Below are 19,549 nucleotides of genomic sequence, written 5' to 3'. Positions count from 1 at the left end.
AGAAATTCAAGGGTGATACCTAAACATAGTAAAAAGCCATAAACAGCAAATAAGTAGCTAATATTAAACTAAATCGAGAGAAACTTGAAGCAATCCCACTGAAATCAGGGACTAGTCAAGGCTGCCTACTCTCTTCCTACTTATTCAATATAGTTCTTGAAGTTCTAGGCAGAGCAATCAGACAACAAAAGGAGATCAAGGGGATACAGATTGGAAAAGAAGTCAAAATATCACTATTTGCAGATGATATGATAGTATATTTAAGTGACCCCAAATGTTCCACCAGAGAACTACTAAACTTGATAAACACCTTCAGCAAAGTGGCTGTGTATAAAATTAACTCAAATAAATCAGTAGCCTTCCTCTACACAGACTAGAAACAAGCCAAATTTTAAGACTTATTTAACTTTGTAATGGATAAGCCCAAGTTTCAAGCTGTAAGAGATTCATTTCCAATTCAACTTTTTTTACCTCAAACCTGAATGAAAATGGAACTGAATTCCAAGTTAGAAGAAAATAATTTAGATCAGCCAGGTTATTGGTTTAAATATTTAGAAAATTAACTCATTTCTAGATATAGTATTTATTAAATATGATGAGGGGATGGAATGATAGGTCAGCATTTAGAACATAGTATTTCTCCTGAAGGGAACATGAACTTCCAACATCCTCATCAGACAGCTCACAGCTGCCGACAGGTCTAGCTCCAGGAAATTCCTCACACTCTTACTATCCATTTAGGTATTACAATGATGCATACGAGCTCATACTCACATACAGAACATAAACAAAGAACGAAGCAAACAAACATCTATTTTCAATAAGAGAAAAAAGATGAAGTAGTAATGTATGTAATATCCTCAATGATTCTAGAACTATTATTAAATTATACATTTGGAATAAAGCAGGCATTGTGGGTTTTGCCTACCAAACAGAGCAGTGAAATCTGGGCATGTGTTTATCTGTTGACTGTTCATGGTTAGTTAAGTGATTTCTGCTTAACCTTCAAGAAAAAAATATATATGTATATTTAATAAGATCATATAGTATTTTATGTAACTCCTGTTCAAAATTAAAGTTGAATTTAGCAGAAGAATGTTTTAAAATGTAGAAGAAATTTTTGTGATACATGTAATTATATCATCTCATCACAAGACTCAGAAAATTATCTCCTTCTGTACTTGAGGTCGGGACAACTGGTTGAAAATTTTAATTTATTGCTTGGGAGTGGTGGCTCTTATGCCTTTAATTCTAGCACTTGGGAAGCAAGAGTAGGAAAATTTCTGGCTTTGAGGCTAGCTTGGTGTACAGAGAGAATTCTAAGGCAGTTAGGGCTATGCAGAAAAGCCCTGCCTCAAAACAAAAGGATAAAAAAGGAAAGGAGAAAAAATATAATTGTAAAATTATAATGCTTTATAAAGACAGAAGTCATTGGTCGTAAGGTGGGTCTTAATATCAGAACATTTAGTCTGCAAAAATTTACCATATAAATTTAATTTAGACAGAAGCTTCAAACAATTCAGGGAAACATTTCAGGATGAACAATTGCTGAAGAGGTTAAGCAAGTGGTTTTATGAGTAAGCAGAAGGAAAATGTCATAGGTCCAATTTTAGATTTGTCAACATCATGGTGTAGGAGTGTTCTGGGTAGATCAGAAGAATATGGTCGCAATACATGGCAGAATGTCAAACTCCGTTTATACAAATTCGCAATGTGCTGGAACTTCCCTTTAAGATGATCCATTGCAAGAGGACAGGTTATAAAATGTCTTCAGTTTGACATTTCTGATAACTACAGTGCTACTAAGATGAATTCATTTTAAATTTCAAAGATGTCACACACATACATCTACCAAAAATGGACACAGTTTTCTCTAGTTTAAATCCATAACTAGGTAAAATGACCATGTGAATTCTCTTTTAATACTTGCAAAATTTGAAAGACCATCTCCTGTTTACTATATATTTGGGGGAAAATCCATAGAAAACAGCTTGGAGCAGACACAGTGAACTGAGTGGCCTGGAGAGGAGTGTAGCTGAGTACAGGTAAGCTCAGCTCATAATTTTTACATGTAGTAGTCTAACTTTATGGTAATAGTCTTTGTATTTGTATGCTTCCTCGAGAGAAAAATGGTGAATCCAGGAAAGCAATAATCACACTGAAAAACAATCTTTGACAGAAGGAATCCTCCTGCCAAAAAAAAAAAAAAAAAAAAAAAAAAGCAGGAACTGAGAGTGGAGTAGAGACTGAAGGAAAGGCCGTCCAGAGACTGCCCCACCTGGGGATCCATCGCATCTGCAGACACCAAACCCAGACTCTATTGCAGATGCCAAGAAGTGCTTACTGACAGAAGCCCAGTATAGCTGTCCCCTGAGAGGCTCCCCAGAGCCAGCCCAATGCAGATGCAGATGTACACAGCCAAGCAATGGACTGAGCACAGGCACCCCTATGAGGAAGTTCGGGTAAGGACGGAAGGAGCCGAAGGGGTTTGCAACCCCAAGCTAAGAATAACAATAACAACCAACCAGACCCCACCCCCAATGCTCCCAGGGACTAAACTACCAACCAAAGAGTACACAGGGGGTACCCATGGCTCCAGCTGGATATGTATCCGAGGACTGCCTTATCTGACATCACTTGGAGGGGAGCCCCTTAGTCCTGTAGAGGCTTGATGACACAGGGTACGGGAAGGCTAGAATGCTGAGGCAGGAGTGGGTGGGCGGGTGGGAGAGCATCCTCTTAGAAGCAGGGGGAGGGAGGAGAAAATAGGGGGTTTGAGGAGAGGAAATTGAGAAGGGGGATAACATTTGAAATGTAAATAAATAAAACAAAACAATTTTTTAAAAAGAAAGGAAAACAACCTTTGTGCCTCAGCCATTTATACTTGCTCTCATAAAAAAAAAAGTCAGCAAGTTGAGGTCATCTTAAACTGCTTAGTACTGTAATGGACAAAAATTACCACTGAAAAAATTTAATATATTATCAGTACTTTGTTTTTTTTCTCAAAGATTGGCTGGGCTAAGCTCGTATTACAGTTATAAAATGGAAGTAAAATTTCATTCAGTTAGTGAGAGACCATATCAAGGATGCTACAAACATACATTTATCTGGGTTCAGAGAAATTCTCAAGTTCATTAACTTGGCATCAAGAATATTGCTCCTCTGTGTGTTTGAAACACAAACACGAAAATTAAATGCATTTTTAATCACAAAAATTATGGAAGAGGCTGTTTTCTAGTCAAAATTTTATTCTCTCCTAAAGCAAAGTTAAGAAAATGAGAAGACAAACACAGATCAAGCTAATTTCTTCATTACATTATTACTACCCTATGATGTACCGTAGGGACCTAGGGATGCACTTATGCATATTAAAAGATCAGTGAAGAATACCCTTGCGTTAAAAGAAGCAGACACGGTTGATTTAAAGATCGCTTTTGGTGCAGTAACAATATCAGGGTAATTAAGGTGTATAGGACAAATAAATCAGTTTTTAAGAATACATCATACACCATTTTATAGTTCAAGATGCATGCTGATAAAAAGAAAATGTATATAGTTATATATACAGTAAATACATTTTGCACATTAAATTTGTGATATCAGACTGCAGTGCTTATTTTTAGTTTTCTCCTAAGAGCTCTGTTTGCTTAAGCTGCTCTGGTTTTGTTTGAGTTATTATTTGTGGAATCCCTACTATATGTCTGTACTTTTCATACCTTACATAATTTAAAGCTTGTCAAAATACTGTGAAGCTGAAATTTCTTGTTTCTAAATTAGAAATCGAGTTGATAGACAGGTTACATATGAGCTGTTATGCCATCATATCACATTTAAATGTAACATTCCAGTAGATCTGCTCGATTCCATTTTGCAATTGTTCCTGTCTTCAGTTTTTGGCTACTAAAGTGTATTATATATTTACCTCCAGAAACACAAGTTACATATAAGTTAGTTTTATCCCACAAATATTCCTGTTCACACAACTCTAAGATAACCACTATGTTCTCTTCTGCACAAGATTTGATGTATGTATGTATGTATGTATGTATGTATGTATGTATGGATATATGGATGGATGGATGGATATGTGGGTGGATGGGTGGATGAATGGGTGGATGAATGGGTGGATGGATAAATGGAGAAATGATAGATGGATGGATAGATAGATAGAATGATAGAAGTGAACAGGCTGTATTCATAGCTAACACACTACATAAGGAAGAACTCTTAAGTTATATAATCAGTGTGCACTTTTAAAATTGAAATTCTGTTGTTTATTTTCTTTCATTTCATGAAATTTATTTACTTTATGTTCTGGTTCATATGGTGATAATTTTCTATATTTGGCTTCTACAATCAAAGAACAGACACTACATTTGATAAATAAAATAGCACTTTTATCCCTGGCTGGCATTGTTATTCAGCAGTGATAAATAAATTCTAATATTCACCCATAAATATAGCAGGGGGAGAGTGTGTGGGTGAAAAGGTGAGTTGTTTGTTCAGATCCATGACCTCACATCACCAGCTCTCAATTGCACAGTGAGAGAAAGTGCAGCTTTGGATTCGCATCCAGAAGCAAGACTGAGAATTCATTGTGCTTAGAGGGCTAATTTTAGGAAACAGGAAAAGATGCTGCAATGACCTCACAGCCTATTACAACTAGCTGAGTCATTGAGCTGTGCAGGTCAGCTGAGCCAGGAGGTCAATTAGCTTTCTATCCCATCAGTCTGAATTAACCCTTCCATGGCCCTCAGTCACTCATCCATTCCTACATCTTGCAAGATCTTACCCACACATGGCTTAGAAGTACACTGAATAACTCATAGTTGCAGGAAGTGCTAATATTTCATCCATCCATTACAGTTCAGTATATTCTTTATACTCTAATGTGCAGGATGTGGCCTTCTGTTAAGATCTTACACATTATTTATTCCAAGTTCATATTTACAAACTTCATAGACAAACTTGTTTCAAAAGCTTCATTAAATGGTAATTTCATTTTTTGTTAACTAATTTCTCATACTATTGTTTTATTTTATTAAATACATTAATTTTAAAGGGTTTAGGCAATAATGACATGCTTATTATTGTGGGTATATTCCACATAATTATGGAAAAGTATTGCATTATGTGATAGTTATTAAAGTAAAATTTCCTCACAATGTTTTGCTTGCTAAATATGTTTACTTATTTAATAACTTATTTACTTGTTTGTAAATAGCGATATGACAAGACTATGTTAAGAATATGGAACAATTTCCAAGTATGTAAGAATGCAAATTGAGGTTAAAATTGTAAGTTTTTAAAACTATAAGTTTGGAATAGGTTATGGAAAATAATGTTTGTTGAAGTATTTTTTCTTGAGAAAGACAAAATTTATGTTTATCTCTAAAGCGGTCCTTAAATTCTTTTTATGCTGTTGGTGTTAGCATAACAAAGAAATATTTTAGTTAATAGCCTACAGAAGACTTGTCAGGACTGAAATATGATTAAGTCTTATCAACTCATATTAATTTATTTAATATTACTTTACTAATTAAAATCTTAAATTTTTAGTTGAAAGGGGGTATTTTAGCTAAACTTTTATACATACGTAAAACATAGTTCAAAACAAAAATAAGTTAGAATACTGGTGTAATTATAATGAAAATTAATGATGAAGTTAGGAAGATTTCAAACCTTGGATTAATGTTGCAAGTGAAGAACAAGTAGTGTAATCGTCTTCCTGTTGAGTGAGCCTTAAGTCCAAGTAGAGAGCTGTTGATTACCATGGAGATATGGAGGCCACCATCGTTCCCACGGGCTACCGTGTCTTGACATGCTTTGTTGTGGTTCATGAGTTTTGAAGCTGGATAGAACTAAGGATTTTTCTCGCTGGAAAGTTAGCTAGAATATCACTTTCTGGTACTATAAAATACAGTCCACGGGGTTGGGGATTTAGCTCAGTGGTAGAGCGCTTGCCTAGGAAGCGCAAGGCCCTGGGTTCGGTCCCCAGCTCCGAAAAAAAAGAACCAAAAAAAAAAAAATACAGTCCACAAGAAGAATGTTCTCAGGTCCTCATATCCAACAGGCATTGAGTCTAAAGTGCATTGTGTCTTCAGGAACAAAAGCTTACCTTCAACTCTGAGAGAGAGACTAGCAAGGTCCACAGTAAAGGCCTATATTGTCTGAGGAGTCTCATGTACTCCTGTGATCAACAATCCAAGAGGAGTTCACATTGGGGTTTTTGTTACATTGTCTGTGGCTTTCCAGGGAATGTTGTAAGCCCAAGTAAGACAGCTTCATTTTGACTGTGTATGCATGTGATGTATATGTGTATATGTATGTATGCATGTGTAAGTGTATGTGTGTATACACAGTCTATTCTATTGTGTGCATCTTAAGTAAGTAATAACATGATTCCTTATGGCCTTTTCAGACATTCATAGTGTTGATTTCCCATTTTCCCAACCTCTTCTTCTGTACTGACAACTCTCCCTCAATCCAATTAAAAGCCCCTACTCATGTTATAGATTTCCCCCTTGTAAATAAGTTACATCCTCATCTCCTATATAAAGATATATAGGTCTATCTTTATGTTGCCTTTTACTTTCCTTGTTTCTGTAGTTGTTACAGGTAATATACTAACATCTGAATATTTTCCTGGGAAGCACAGGTGAGAAGGGACATGTAGGATTAGTTTTATTGGTCTAGTTTACTTAAGATAAGCATCTCTTATAAATATGTGTGAAAATATTGAGAAAGGAATACAAATCTGAGTTATGGAGTATAAGTAGTGAGAATTGGCAAAAACATACTTAAATGATATAATGAAGTTTTATGTTGCATATGCTAATATTTAAAATTAAATGTAAAAACGTGTGATTCAGCATAGTATTCTGGAGCACACATAATAAATGTAATGAATAAATGTAAAACTTGAATGAAGTTTTTCAAGGTCTCTCAAAGCATCATGAAAGCTCTGCTTCTGACCCGTACATACACAGTCACCAAACTAGATAAGATGGATGAAGCAAAGAAGTGCAGGCTGACAGGAACCGGATGTAGATCTCTCCTGAGAGACACAGCCAGAATACAGCAAATACAGAGGCGAATGCCAGCAGCAAACCACTGAACTGAGAATAGGACCCCCATTGAAGGAGTCAGAAAAGGACTGAAAGAGCATGAAGGGGCTCAAGACCCCATATGAACAACAATGCCAAGCAATCAGAGCTTCCAGGGACTAAGCCACTACCTAAAGACTATACATGGACTGACCCTGGACTCTGACCTCATAGGTAGCAATGAATATCCTAGTAAGAGCACCAGTGGAAGGGGAAGCCCTTGGTCCTGCCAAGACTGAACGCCCAGTGAACGTGATTGTTGAGGGGAGGGTGGTAATAGGGGGAGGATGGGGAGGGGAACACCCATATAGAAGGGGAGGAGGAGGGGTTAGGGGGATGTTGGTCTGGCAACCCCAAAAGGGAATAACACTTGAAATGTAAATAAGAATTTACATTTAATAAGTTTAATAAAGATGAAAAAGAAGAAGTTTAACTGAGAGACAACATTGTACCAGCAGGCTAAAAACAAAAACAAACAAACAAAAGATAGAAAGAAATCTCTGCTTCTCCTAAGTTAAAGTACAAGTCTTTTAAAGTAAAAGTCAGAAACTAAAATGTCAATCACACTTGTAAGATGAGTTAATGAATTGCTAGGGCCCTCCCACAAAGGCTAGTCAGCTCCCAGCCTCTGGGAGTAACACAGTCCCTTTGCAGAAGAAGGAAATCACTAATGTTTAGCCTGAGTATCCAATTACCATAATTAAGATATTTGTGTCTCAGGGAGTTGGCATTTTTGTTGTTATGACTAACATAACAAAAATTTATAGAGTGGAGCTTATTCGTGACACTAAACCAACAAGTGTTTGCTATATGTTGTTTCTTAAGCTTGGAGGAAAAGCAATCAGCTTGGTAGCATGTAGTTTATGCCAGATTGAGCCTCCAACCTTCATGAAATAATGATGACAAAGCCATTTACATTATTGAGACATATTATTACAGTATGCTATGGTGTCATTAGGGTTTTTTTCAAGGTTCAAAATTACTTGAAAATCAAGTCATTTTTTTCTGTATGACTATTCATTCTCTATAAAATACACTAAATGTTTAAATCCTTTTAGGAAGGCATTTTCTAAAAATCAATCATACAAAATGTTATAGATGAAGGCTCATAGGGGCTTTTCATTTTTAAAAAATAATTTTTTAAATTCATTTATACTTTCTCAATGGGCTCATTCATTTTAAAAAATTAAGTAGATTTACTTTCCTCTACAAAGAGCCTGAGAAAAGGATTTGGAAATGGAGAAGCTAGTTTAGCAAGTGATCTCAAAGAACAGTAGTGGGTACTAGCACAATTAAAATAAGACAGAAGAAAAATAATATAAATGTAGATTTTTATTTATTATCTTATTCTTTTTTTTACAGTCCAGTCGTTATCTCCCTCCCCATCTGCCCTCTGACAGGTCCTCATCTCGTTGGTACTCTGCCCATCTCCAAGAGGATGTCCCCACACCACCACACTCCATCCCACCCTGCTAGACCTCCCCACTCCCTCAGGCCTCAAGTCTCCTGAATGTTAGGTTCATCTTCTCTCAGTGAGGCCAGACCAGGCAGTCCTCTGCTATACATGTGTCAGACACTCATATCAAGTGTTGTAGGCTGCCTGGTTGGTGGTTCTGAGAGATCTCAAGAGTCCAAGTTAGCTGGTCTTCCTATGGGGTCGCCCTCCCAAACTTCTTCCAGCTTTTCTCTAATTCAACCACAGGGATCTCCAACTTCAGTTCATTGGTTGGTTGTATCAGCATCTGTCTCAGTCAGTTGCTTGTTGGACCTCTCAAAGGACAGCCTTGCTAGGCTCTTATCTGTAAGCACACTATAACATCAGTAATAGTGTCAGACTTTGGAGCTTCCCCTTGAGATGGATCCCAATTTGGGCTTGTCACTGGACCTCCTTCCACTCAGGCTCTTTTCTATTTTTGTACCTCTACCTTTGTAATTGGACAGTAACAATTCTGGGTCAGAGTTTTTGACTGTGAGATGGCAACCCCATCTCTCTATTTGATGTTCCCTTTTTATACTGGAGGTGGACTCTACAAGTTCCCTTTCCTTACTGTTGGGCATTTCATCTAGGAACCCTCACATTCACTCCTGAGAGTCTCTCACCCCTCCAGGTCCCGGGTACAATCTAGAGGGGTCCATCCCCCACCTCTGGTCTCTTGAGGTTGCCTATTTCCTTTCATTCTTTAAAACATTTTTTATGATTTATGTTTATTTTTACACTCCGGTTTTTTTTCTGGTCCCAGTCCACCCCTTGACTGTTTCACTACCCATACCTCCTCACCACTCTAGCCCCATCTCCACAAGGATGTCCTCACCCCACCCACCCCAACCACCCCAAAAGACCTCTAAACTTCCTTGGGCCTACAGTCTCTTGAGGATTAGGTGCCTCTTCTCTGACTAAACCCAGACCCGAAAGTCCTCTGCTGTATGTGTGTTGGAGGCCTTATCTCAGCTGGTGCATGCTGCCTGGTTGGTGATCCAGTGTCTGATATATCTCGGGGTTCCAGGTTAATTAAGAATACTGGTCCTACTACAGTCTTGCTCTACACCTCAGCTTCCTCCAACTTTTCCCTAATTCAACCAGCAGATTCTGTGCATTGGTTGGGTGCACATATATGCATCTGACTCTTTCGGCTGCTTTTTAGGTCTTTTGGAGAGCAGTCACGGTAGGTCCCTGTTTGTAAGTGCTCCATATCCTTAGTAAAGGGGTCAAGTCTTCGGGCCTCCCCTTGAGCTGAATCTCACTTTGGACCTGTCACTGGACCTTCTTTGCCTCAGGCTCTTCTCCATTTCCATCCTTGCATTTCTTCCAGGCAGGAAGAATTATAGGTCAGAGCTTTCATTGTGGAATAACAACTCCATCCCTCACTTGATACCCTGTCTTTCTGCTGGAGGTGGGTGCAGTGAGTTTCCTCTTCCCACTGTAGAACATTTCATCTAGGGTCCCTTCTTTGAGTCCTGAGGATATCTCACTTCCCAGGTCTCTAGTACATTCTAGAGCATCCTCCCAACCTCCTTCCTGCCGTGGTTGCCTGTTTTCTTTCTTCCTGATGGTACTTTGGGCTTAAGTCCTTTCCTCCCACCCAATACCAGAACATCTTCCCCCCTCCCCAACTCCATTCCCTTTCCCTCTCCTGTTCTTCTCTCCCTTCCCATCCCATTGTGGTTGCTTTCTTCTTCCTCCCAGATGGGACTCAGTATTTTCACTTGGGCCCTTCAGCTTGTTGACCTTTTTGAGTTCTGTGGACTGTATCTTGAGTATTCTGTACTTTTTTTGCTAATATCCACTTATTAGTGAGAACAAATCATGCATGTCCTTTTGGGTCTGAATTAACTCACTCAGAATGATATTTTTTAGTTCCATCCATTTGCCTGCAAAACTCAGAATGTCCTCATTCTTAATAGTTGAGTAGTATCCCATTATGTAAATGAACCACATTTTCTGCATCCATTCCTCTGTTGAAGATCATCTGGGTTGTTGACAGTTCTGGCTAAAGGCTACTATGAACACAGTGGAACATGTGCCCCTGTGTCACGGTAGAGCGTCTTTTGGTTATATTCCCAAGAATGGTATTGCTGGGTCTTTAGGTAGGTCTATGTCCACTTTTCTGAGGAACCTCCAAATTGATATCCAGAGTGGTTGTACCAGTTTGCAATCCCACTAGCAATGGAGGAATGTTCCTCTTTCTCCACAGCCTTGCCAACATGTATTGTGACCTGAGGCTTTGATCTTTGCCATTCTGACTGGTGTGAGGTTAAAATCTCAGGGTCATTTTGATTTAGATTTCTCTGATCACTAAGGACATTTCTTTAGGAGCTTCTCAGCCATTTCAGATTCCTCTGTTGTGAATTCTTAGTTTAATTCTGTACCCCATATTTTGAATGGGTTGCTTGGTATTTTTGTGGTTAGCTTCTTGAGTTCCTTATACATTTTGGATCTTAGCCCTCTATCAGATGCGGGGTTAGTGAAGATTTTTTTCCCCAATCTGTAGAATGCCAATTTGCTTTACAGAAGCTTTAAGTTTCATGAGGTCCCATTTATCAATTCTTGATCTTAGAACATGCACCATTAGAGTTCTGCTTAGGAAATTTCCCCCTGTGCCAATATATTCAAGGCTCTTTTCCACTTTCTCTTCTCTTAGAATTAGTGGATCTGGTTTTATGTTGAGGTCCTTGATGCACTTGGACTTAAGCTTTGAACATGGAGATAAATATGGGTCTATTTTCATTTCCTACATACGGACAGCCAGTTAGACCATCACCATTTATTGAAGATGCTTTCTTTTTTCCATTGTATATTTTTGGCTTCTTTGTCAAAGATCAAGTGTGCATAAGTGTGTGGTTTTATTTCTGCATCTTCAGTTCTGTTCCATTGATCAACCTGTCTGTCTCTGTACAAACTCCTTGCAGTTTATATCACTATTGCTCTGTAGAGCTTGAAGTCAGGGATGGTAATTCCCACAGACCTTCTTTTATTAAGGATTCTTTTCTCTATTCTGTGTTTTTATCTTTCCAGATGAATTTGAGAATTGGTCTTTTCATGTCTTTGAAGTATTGTGTTTGGATTTTGATGAGGATTGCTTTGAATCTATAGATTGCCTTTGGTAGGATGGCTATTTTTACTGTGTTAATTCTATCAGTCCTTGAGCATGGGATATCTATCCATTTTCTGAGAACTTTTTAGATTTCTTTGAGAGACTTGAAGTTCTTATCATAAAGATCTTTCAATTGTTTGGTTAGAGTTATTCCAAGATATATTATCTGGGGCTATTGTAAAGGAATTTATTTCACTAATTTCTTTCTCAGCCTGTTTATCATTGTATAAAGGAAGGTTACTGATTTATTTAAGTTAATTTTATATATGACACTTTGCTGAAGTTGTTTATCAACTGGAGAAATTCTCTGGTAGAATTTTTGAGGTCATATACAGAGACTATCATAACATCTGCAAATAGTGATGCCTTTAATTCTTCTTTGTCAATTTGTAACCACTTGATCTCTCTTTTTTTGTCATATTATTCTAGCTAGCACTTTAAGTACTATACTGAATAGATATGGAAAGAGTGGGCATCCTTTTCTTGTCCCCTATTTTAGTTGGTTTGCTTCAAGTATCTGTCCATTTAATTTTATATTGACTGTTGGTTTGCAGTAAATTGCTTTTATTATGTTCAGGTATAGGCCTTGAATTCCTGATCTCTCCAATGCTTTTAGTATGAATGGTTATTGTATTTGTCAAATGCTTTTCTCATCAAAGGAGATGATTATGAGATTTTTTTCTTTGAGTTTGTTTAAATGGTGGATTACATTGATGGATTTTCATATATTGAAAAAAACTTGCATTCTTGTGACGAAGTCTACTTGATCATGATGAATAATGGTTTTTATGGGTTCTTGGATTTGGTTTGCAAGAATTTTAATGAATATTTTTGCATCAATATTTATAAGCGACATTCATCTGAAGTTCTCTTTTTTGGTAGGGTCCTTGTGTGGTTTAGGTGTCAGAGTAATTGTGGCTTCATAAATGAATTAGGTAGTGTTTCTTTTGTTTTTATTTTATAGAATAATTTGAGGAATATTGGTATGAGGTCTTCTTTGAAGGTCTGGTAGAATTCTGAGCTAAATCCATCTGGCCCTGTTTTTTTTTTTTTTTGGTTAGGAGGTTTTCAATGACTTCATTAAAATGCCATCATGTGTGTTGACATTCCCCTCAACAAGGTCGGAAAGGTTCAGAGCAAAGGAGCCCAAGAGCCAGGACATCTACCTGCAGCTGCTAGTCAAGGTGTACATGTTTCTGACCAAAAGGACCAAATCCACCCTCAATCAGGTTGTGCTGAAAAGATTGTTTATGAGCACCACTAACCGGACACCTCTGTCCCTGTTTTGAATGATTTGAAAGATGAAGCTTCCTGACCAGGAGAACAAAACTGCTGTGGTTGTGGGGAAGGTCACAAATGATGTGCAGATTCTGGAAGTTCCCAAGCTGAAAGTATGTGCACTGAGGGTGAGCAGTCAGGCTGAAGTCAGACCCTCAAGGCTGGGGATAAGATGCTGACCTTCCCAAGGGCCAAGGCACTGTGCTCCTATTTGGTCCTTGGAAGGGCAGAGAGGTGTACCTACATTTTGACAAGGACCCAGGAACTCCACACAGTCACAGTAAACCCTGTGTCCGTTCCAAGGGCTGGAAGTTTGAATGTGCCAGAGGTGGAAGTGGCAGCCCAGGCTACAAAACTAACCCTGGGTCATACTGTAAATAATAAAGCTTTGGATGTTAAAAAAGAAAGGAAAAGAAAGTTTACCTGCTCTTGGTTTAACTTTGGTATGTGGTATCTGTGTAGAAAACCATCCATTTCATCTAGATTTTCCAGTTTTGCTAAGTATAGGCTTTTGTAGTAGGATTTGATGATTTTTTTGAATTTCCTCCATTTCCGTTGTTATGCATCTGTTTTCATTTCTGATTTTGTTAATTTGTTTACTGCGCCATCTGGGCCCTTTAGTTTTTTTTTTGTTTGTTTGTTTGTTTGTTTGTTTGTTTGTTTTTTGACTAGGAGTTTATCTATCTTGTTGATTTTCTCAAAAAACTTGCTTATGGTTTTGCTGATTCTTTGTATTGTTCTGTTTCTATTTGGTTGATTTCAGGCCTGAGTTTGACTCTTTCTTGCCTTCTACTTGTCTTGGGTGAGTTTTTTTTATTTTGTTCCAGAATTCTCAGGTGTACTCTTAGGTTGCTAGTGTAAGATCTCTCCAGTTTCTTTACTAGGGCACATAGAGCTATGAATTTTCCTCTTAGCACTGTTTTTTATTGTGTTCCATAAGTTTGGGTATGATGTGTCAACATTTTCATTATATTCCAGGAGGTCTTTAATTTCTCTTTCTTTTTTTCATCCTTGAACAAATTATCCTTTAGTAGAGAGTTGTTCAGTTTCCACATTTATGTGGGTTTTCTGTTGCTTTTGCTGTTATTGAAGAACAGCTTTAGGCCATGTTGGTCTGATAGGATGCATGGGATTTTCTCAATCCTCTTGTATCTCTTGAGGGTTGTTTTTGACCAATTATATGCTCGATTTTGGAGAAAGTACCAGTGCTGAGAAGAAGGTGTATTCTTTTGTTTTAGGCTGAAATGTTCTGTAGATATCTATTAAATCCATTTGGTTCATAACCTCTATTAGTTTCACTGTGTCTCTGTTTAGTTTCGGTTTCAGTGGCCTGTCTATTGGTGACAGTGTGGTGCTGAAGTCTCCCACTACAATTGTTTGGGTTTCAATGTGTGTTCTGAGTTTTAGTAAAGTTTCTTTTATGAATGTGGGTGTCCTTGCATTTGGGGCATAGATGTTCAGAATTGAAACTTTCTCTTGGTTGATTTTCCCTGTGTTGAATATAAATATAAAATGCCTCATCACACTTGATAACTTTTGGTTCAAAGTCTATTTTAATGGATATTAGGATGGCAACTCCAGCTTGGTTCTTGGGAACAATTGCTCACAAGATCCTTGTCCATCCCTTTCACTCGAGATGGTGCTGTATTTGTGTTTCTTGTATACAGTAAAATGTAGGATCTTATTTGCATATCCTATCTGTTAGCTTATGTCTTTTTATAGGTGAGTTGAGTCCATTAATATTGAGAGATAAAGACAGATGACTGTTAGTTCCTGTTACATTTGTTTTTGTAGGTAGCTTTATATGCTTGTGGTTCTCTCCTTTCAGCATTGGTGTGAGATGCTTAATATCTTGTCTTTCCTTTAATAGAGATATCTTCTTCATTTTGGAGTTTTCTTTCTAGGATCATCTGAGGGCTGGATTAGTAGATAGATACTGATTGAATTTGTTTTTTTCCTGGAATATTTTGGTTTCTCCATCTATGTTGATTGAGAGTTTTTCTAGGTATAGTATCCTGGGCTGGCATTTGTCTTCTCTTAGATTCTGCATGACCTCTGACCATGGTCTTCTGACTTTCATAGTCTCTATTTAGAAATGTGGTGTAATTATGATAGGTCTACCTTTGTATGTTACTTGGCCTTTTTTCCTTGCAGCTTTTAATGTTCTTTGTTTGTTCTCTGTGTTTAGTTTTTTGACTATTATGTGACAATAGGATTTTCTTTTCTGGTCCCATTTGTTTGGTATTCTGTAGGCTTCTTGTTCCTTTATGGCCATCTCTTTCTTTGGGTTGGGGAAGTTTTCTTCTATGATTTTGTGGAACATGATTTCATGTCCTTTGAGCTGGGAATCTTCTTTCTCCTCTATTCCAATTATTCTTAGATTTGGTCTTTTCATTGCGTCCTGAATTTCCTGGATGTTTTGCATTAGCAGTATTTTATGTTTTGCATTTTCTTTGATCATTGTGTCAATCTCTTCTACAGTATTTTCTACACCTGAGATTCTCCATTCTAGCTCTTGTATTGTGTTGGTGATACTTACATCTGTAATTCCTTACCTCTTTCCTAGGTTTTCCATTTCCTGCTTTGTCTTCATTTGTGTTTTCTTTATTGTTTCTACTTCCTCTTTTAGGTCTTGGACCACTTTATGCAATTCCTTCACCTGTTTGATTGTGTTTTCCTGTATTTCTTTAAGGGATTTATTTGTTTCTTCTTTAAGGGCTTCTACCTGTTTACCTGTCTTTTCCTGTATTTCTTTCAGTGAGATATTTATATTTTCCTTAAAGGACTCTATTATCTTCAGGGAGTAGGATTTTAGGTCAGCTTCCTGATTTTCAGGTGGGTTGGTATATTCAGGATTTGCTGTGGTGGGTGAACTGAGTTTTTTATGGTCTTTTGCTTGCCTTTTACCATCTGGTTATCCCGAGTGTTTGCTGGTCTGTGTGACTTTTTGTCTGGAGTGTGCCTCCTTTGTTCCTGGGTTGCAACAAGTCTTCTGGTAGGCCTGTTGCCCTGGCTGTAGCAGACCTCTTGTGGGGCCTTCCAACTGGAGGGTCTTCAGAGGGGTAGAGAAGCTGCTGATTTATTGCCCTGGCTGCAGTAGTTCTTTTGGGAGGCCTTCAGATTGTTGGATCTTCAGAGGAGCAGCAGTCACACTGTTATCCTGTGTGAAGCTGTTCTCTGGGGTGGGGGTGGGGATCGGGGCATCAATGGATTGTGGTTTTTGTTTCCTTGTGTACAGCAGAACTCCAGATAGCCTTTCAGTGTTTTGTGTCAGTTGTGCTACACGTGGCAGAGTTCCTGGGAGGTCTTCAGAATTTGGGGTCAATTGCTCCAATGCCCTGCGTACAGAAGAACTACTGGGATGCCTTCAACCTGTGGTGTCGTGGGTGCAGTGGATTTCCTGGGATGTCTCTGGTTGTGCTGTCAGATGCTCTGGGTGTAGCAGAAATCTCCTGTGATGCCTCGGGATGTGGTATCAAATATTTTGAGTGCAGTGGTTCTTCTGGTATGTTTCGGGATATGTTCTCAAATGTTCTGCGTACAGCAGATCTTCAAATGCTGATTGCAGCAGATACTCTGGTATATCTCAGGATATAACCTCTTCCTGGAGCAGACTAGCTAGTAGACTGGCCCAGGAGAAAGTCATATCTTTTAATTTTATCTGACCACTACGGAACAAAGAAAGTTTCATTCCAAGTATAGGAACTCAACTCCTTAAGCAAATAATCTCAAACCATCTGCCAAAATAAAAGAGCTAGTGAAATAGTGCAGTTCTCAGTAGCTCAGTATCTAAAGTCACCAGGGTACTATGTATATTGTAATAAAGTTATTTTTTCTAAGCTTTTCTGGCCTTGGCCATCATGGCTACTGTAGTGATCTGCAGAAGACACTGGACATCAATCAAGGCAATGAAATGAGTAAGAGTGGGGCATATCATCAGACTCTCATCTGACCTTATAATCATACTCTTTTCCTGAGAAGCTTCTTATAGTGTTCAGGAATGACAAATGATATAGGACAGGTGATAGAACTCATAAGTGGTACATCCTATTAATGTCATTATCCAAAGCTGTGCATGGAGTCCTCTTATTGTTCTGTTGGCACTCTCTCTAACTGAACATATTTCTTTATTGCTTCCTTGCAAAAATCATTCAACAATGAGGTATTAATTAATAAATTCATTGTTCTAAAATTATACACATCAGAACTGCTGACATGTTGATTGGGCACCCCATGCATCTTTGGCCAGGAATGTTAGTATACAAAGGTAAGAGTAATGAATAGTCTCACTAAGCAAATTACAATTAGACTACATCAGCACAATCTGGTTTTCAGAGACATCATCACAATAAAATGACCCAAAACGTTCTGGGAAAGGTGAAGTCATATCTGACATATTCAGTTAGGCTTTTATTTTATATTATATTGGTGATCTTGCTATTTATGTTGATATGTAAGCATAATGAACAAGTATTTCTACTTTTTAGGTAGTTAGATGTATATCATCATATATTTATATGTGTGTATGAATATACATATATATATGTGTATATATATATATATATATATATATATATATATAATTGGTGGGTCTGATTCTGCTATGCCATAACCACTGTCTTAATAAACCATGTGCTAGACTTTCTGTACTCTTATTATTGATAAAAGGAGTGAGGCAAGGGTCATATCTTTGTCCCTGGGAAAAGATATAATATGTTGAACATTAAGTTTTTAATTGATGACTATTTAAACCTGGCATAAAGAACTTTATACCTTATAAGATATAAGTGATCTTTCACTACCTAGTAGAAGGCATGACATGCATCCTAAGTGAATCAATCAAAATGGGTTGGTCAATCACTTGGGAAAGAAAATGCTCTAAAAAAATGTTATGTCTTTCAGAGAGTTGGACTGTATTTTAAAGTCCCCTAAAATGTATATCAACACAATGACTCCATTGGGATATGGCTCCCTTCATCCTTGGAAGTGTGCTCTTCTCCACAATAAAGTACCTATCTTCTACACTATACTGTCCATATCTGTCTAAAATTCAATGGCACTCAAAAGGATGAAAATCTAAGGCCATATAATAGGGGGAAGAGTACAATCATAGTGTCAGTCATCAATATCCCATGGAATCATTTTTCCAGGTGTAAAAAGCATCTGTTCTCCAAGTGCCTTACATGTATAAAACTAGGAATTACATATTTATATGTAATTACTAGATGTACTTATGAAAACTAAGATTCCAGATACTTGACACTGCAGAAAGGTAATTTAGGGAATGGAGATATATATATATATATATATATATATATATATATATATATATATATATATCCAACAGAATTCAAAAGCAACAAGTATGCAGTGTCCATAGAAGAATAAAGAGTACACACTGGGAACGCCACTGCTGAGAAGACATTTGGTATGATTTCTCCTTATGATGACAGAATTTCGGTGTTACCCTCTCAATACAAACTATTCTTTAGAATTTGCATAAAATATTTTGTTTAGAGTCAGTGCACATTCTAACATCAAAACATTTCTTGTAATGCTTTTCTGTTATGTTCTGTTAAAGGACAGATTCTTAGCAAGAGTTAGGGAGAATCTGAAAATAAATGACCAGAATTGGAGATAAATTCAAGCCGTGCTGTAAAACCTCCATCACTTCCAGGTGGCACCGATATGTCAAACTGAAATCGGTATTCCTATCCAACTCATGTTGGATTTCACCACATTCATTCCAGCTCCCCTTGTATTCATGTACTATTTCATGGAACTATTCTGAGAAAAAAGAGTTTGATAAAAAACATAATAATTTGGATGCTCAAATTATATTTGCACCTGCACAGTAGTTAAAGCATGAATTTGACTCTCTTTAACTGTCAAATTACCTGCTTGCTTTCACATTCTAAGACCCCACAGAAAATCTAAGAAATCATTATATTATTTTTATCAGTCATATGGCAACAGCTTATTTTAATCCCTCAGTCCTTCTGAAAATTGCTGATAGGTATAATTTAAAAATAGTGCATTGAAAGAAAACAGAGATAAATATGAGCATGTATCTTCCTTCTGATTTTGCAGCAACCACAATTCTTCTCTTTATAGATATATCCTCTCAGAGTACACTATTCAAACAAGAATGATATTTGTACTCTTCCAAAGACATGTTTTCTCTTAGACATCTCTGCTGATGCCTTCTGGACTGTGATTTACAAGTTGCTTCTGAAGACTGAATTTCTTATGTATATAAATCAAGTCTATATGAATAATGGAATTATTAAACTGCTGAAAAGTATTTTAAGAGCTCCCACATACAGAATCCAATATATGCTCTAAGGTAATGGAATACTCAAATTAGGTACTTTCTATTCTTATTCAGTCATTTGGATGAAATGCTACGAAATGGGGAAAAGCCATGAAATAATAAAATTTTGGCAAAGAGGGTGGTAGAAAGGTTAATAACAGTGATCTTACATAGTATTACATGAGGTCTGGGGTTAATCTAGAACTGAATGAAGAAAAAATATTTCAGCCATGAAAGGAAAAATTCAAAGACCTAAAAAT

General features: G+C 37.3%; 1 pseudogene; it reads left to right on the top strand.

Moving 5' to 3' along the window:
• The first annotated feature begins 12,783 nt into the window (after positions 1 to 12,783).
• Positions 12,784 to 13,357, top strand: Rpl18-ps5 (ribosomal protein L18, pseudogene 5; annotated as a pseudogene).
• Positions 13,358 to 19,549: the final 6,192 nt, after the last annotated feature.

This window comes from Rattus norvegicus, chromosome 3, assembly GCF_036323735.1.
Source record: "Rattus norvegicus strain BN/NHsdMcwi chromosome 3, GRCr8, whole genome shotgun sequence".
Lineage (NCBI taxonomy): Eukaryota > Metazoa > Chordata > Mammalia > Rodentia > Muridae > Rattus > Rattus norvegicus.
Note: the sequence above shows the minus strand (reverse complement) of the source record. Positions and strands in the feature narration are given on the sequence as shown.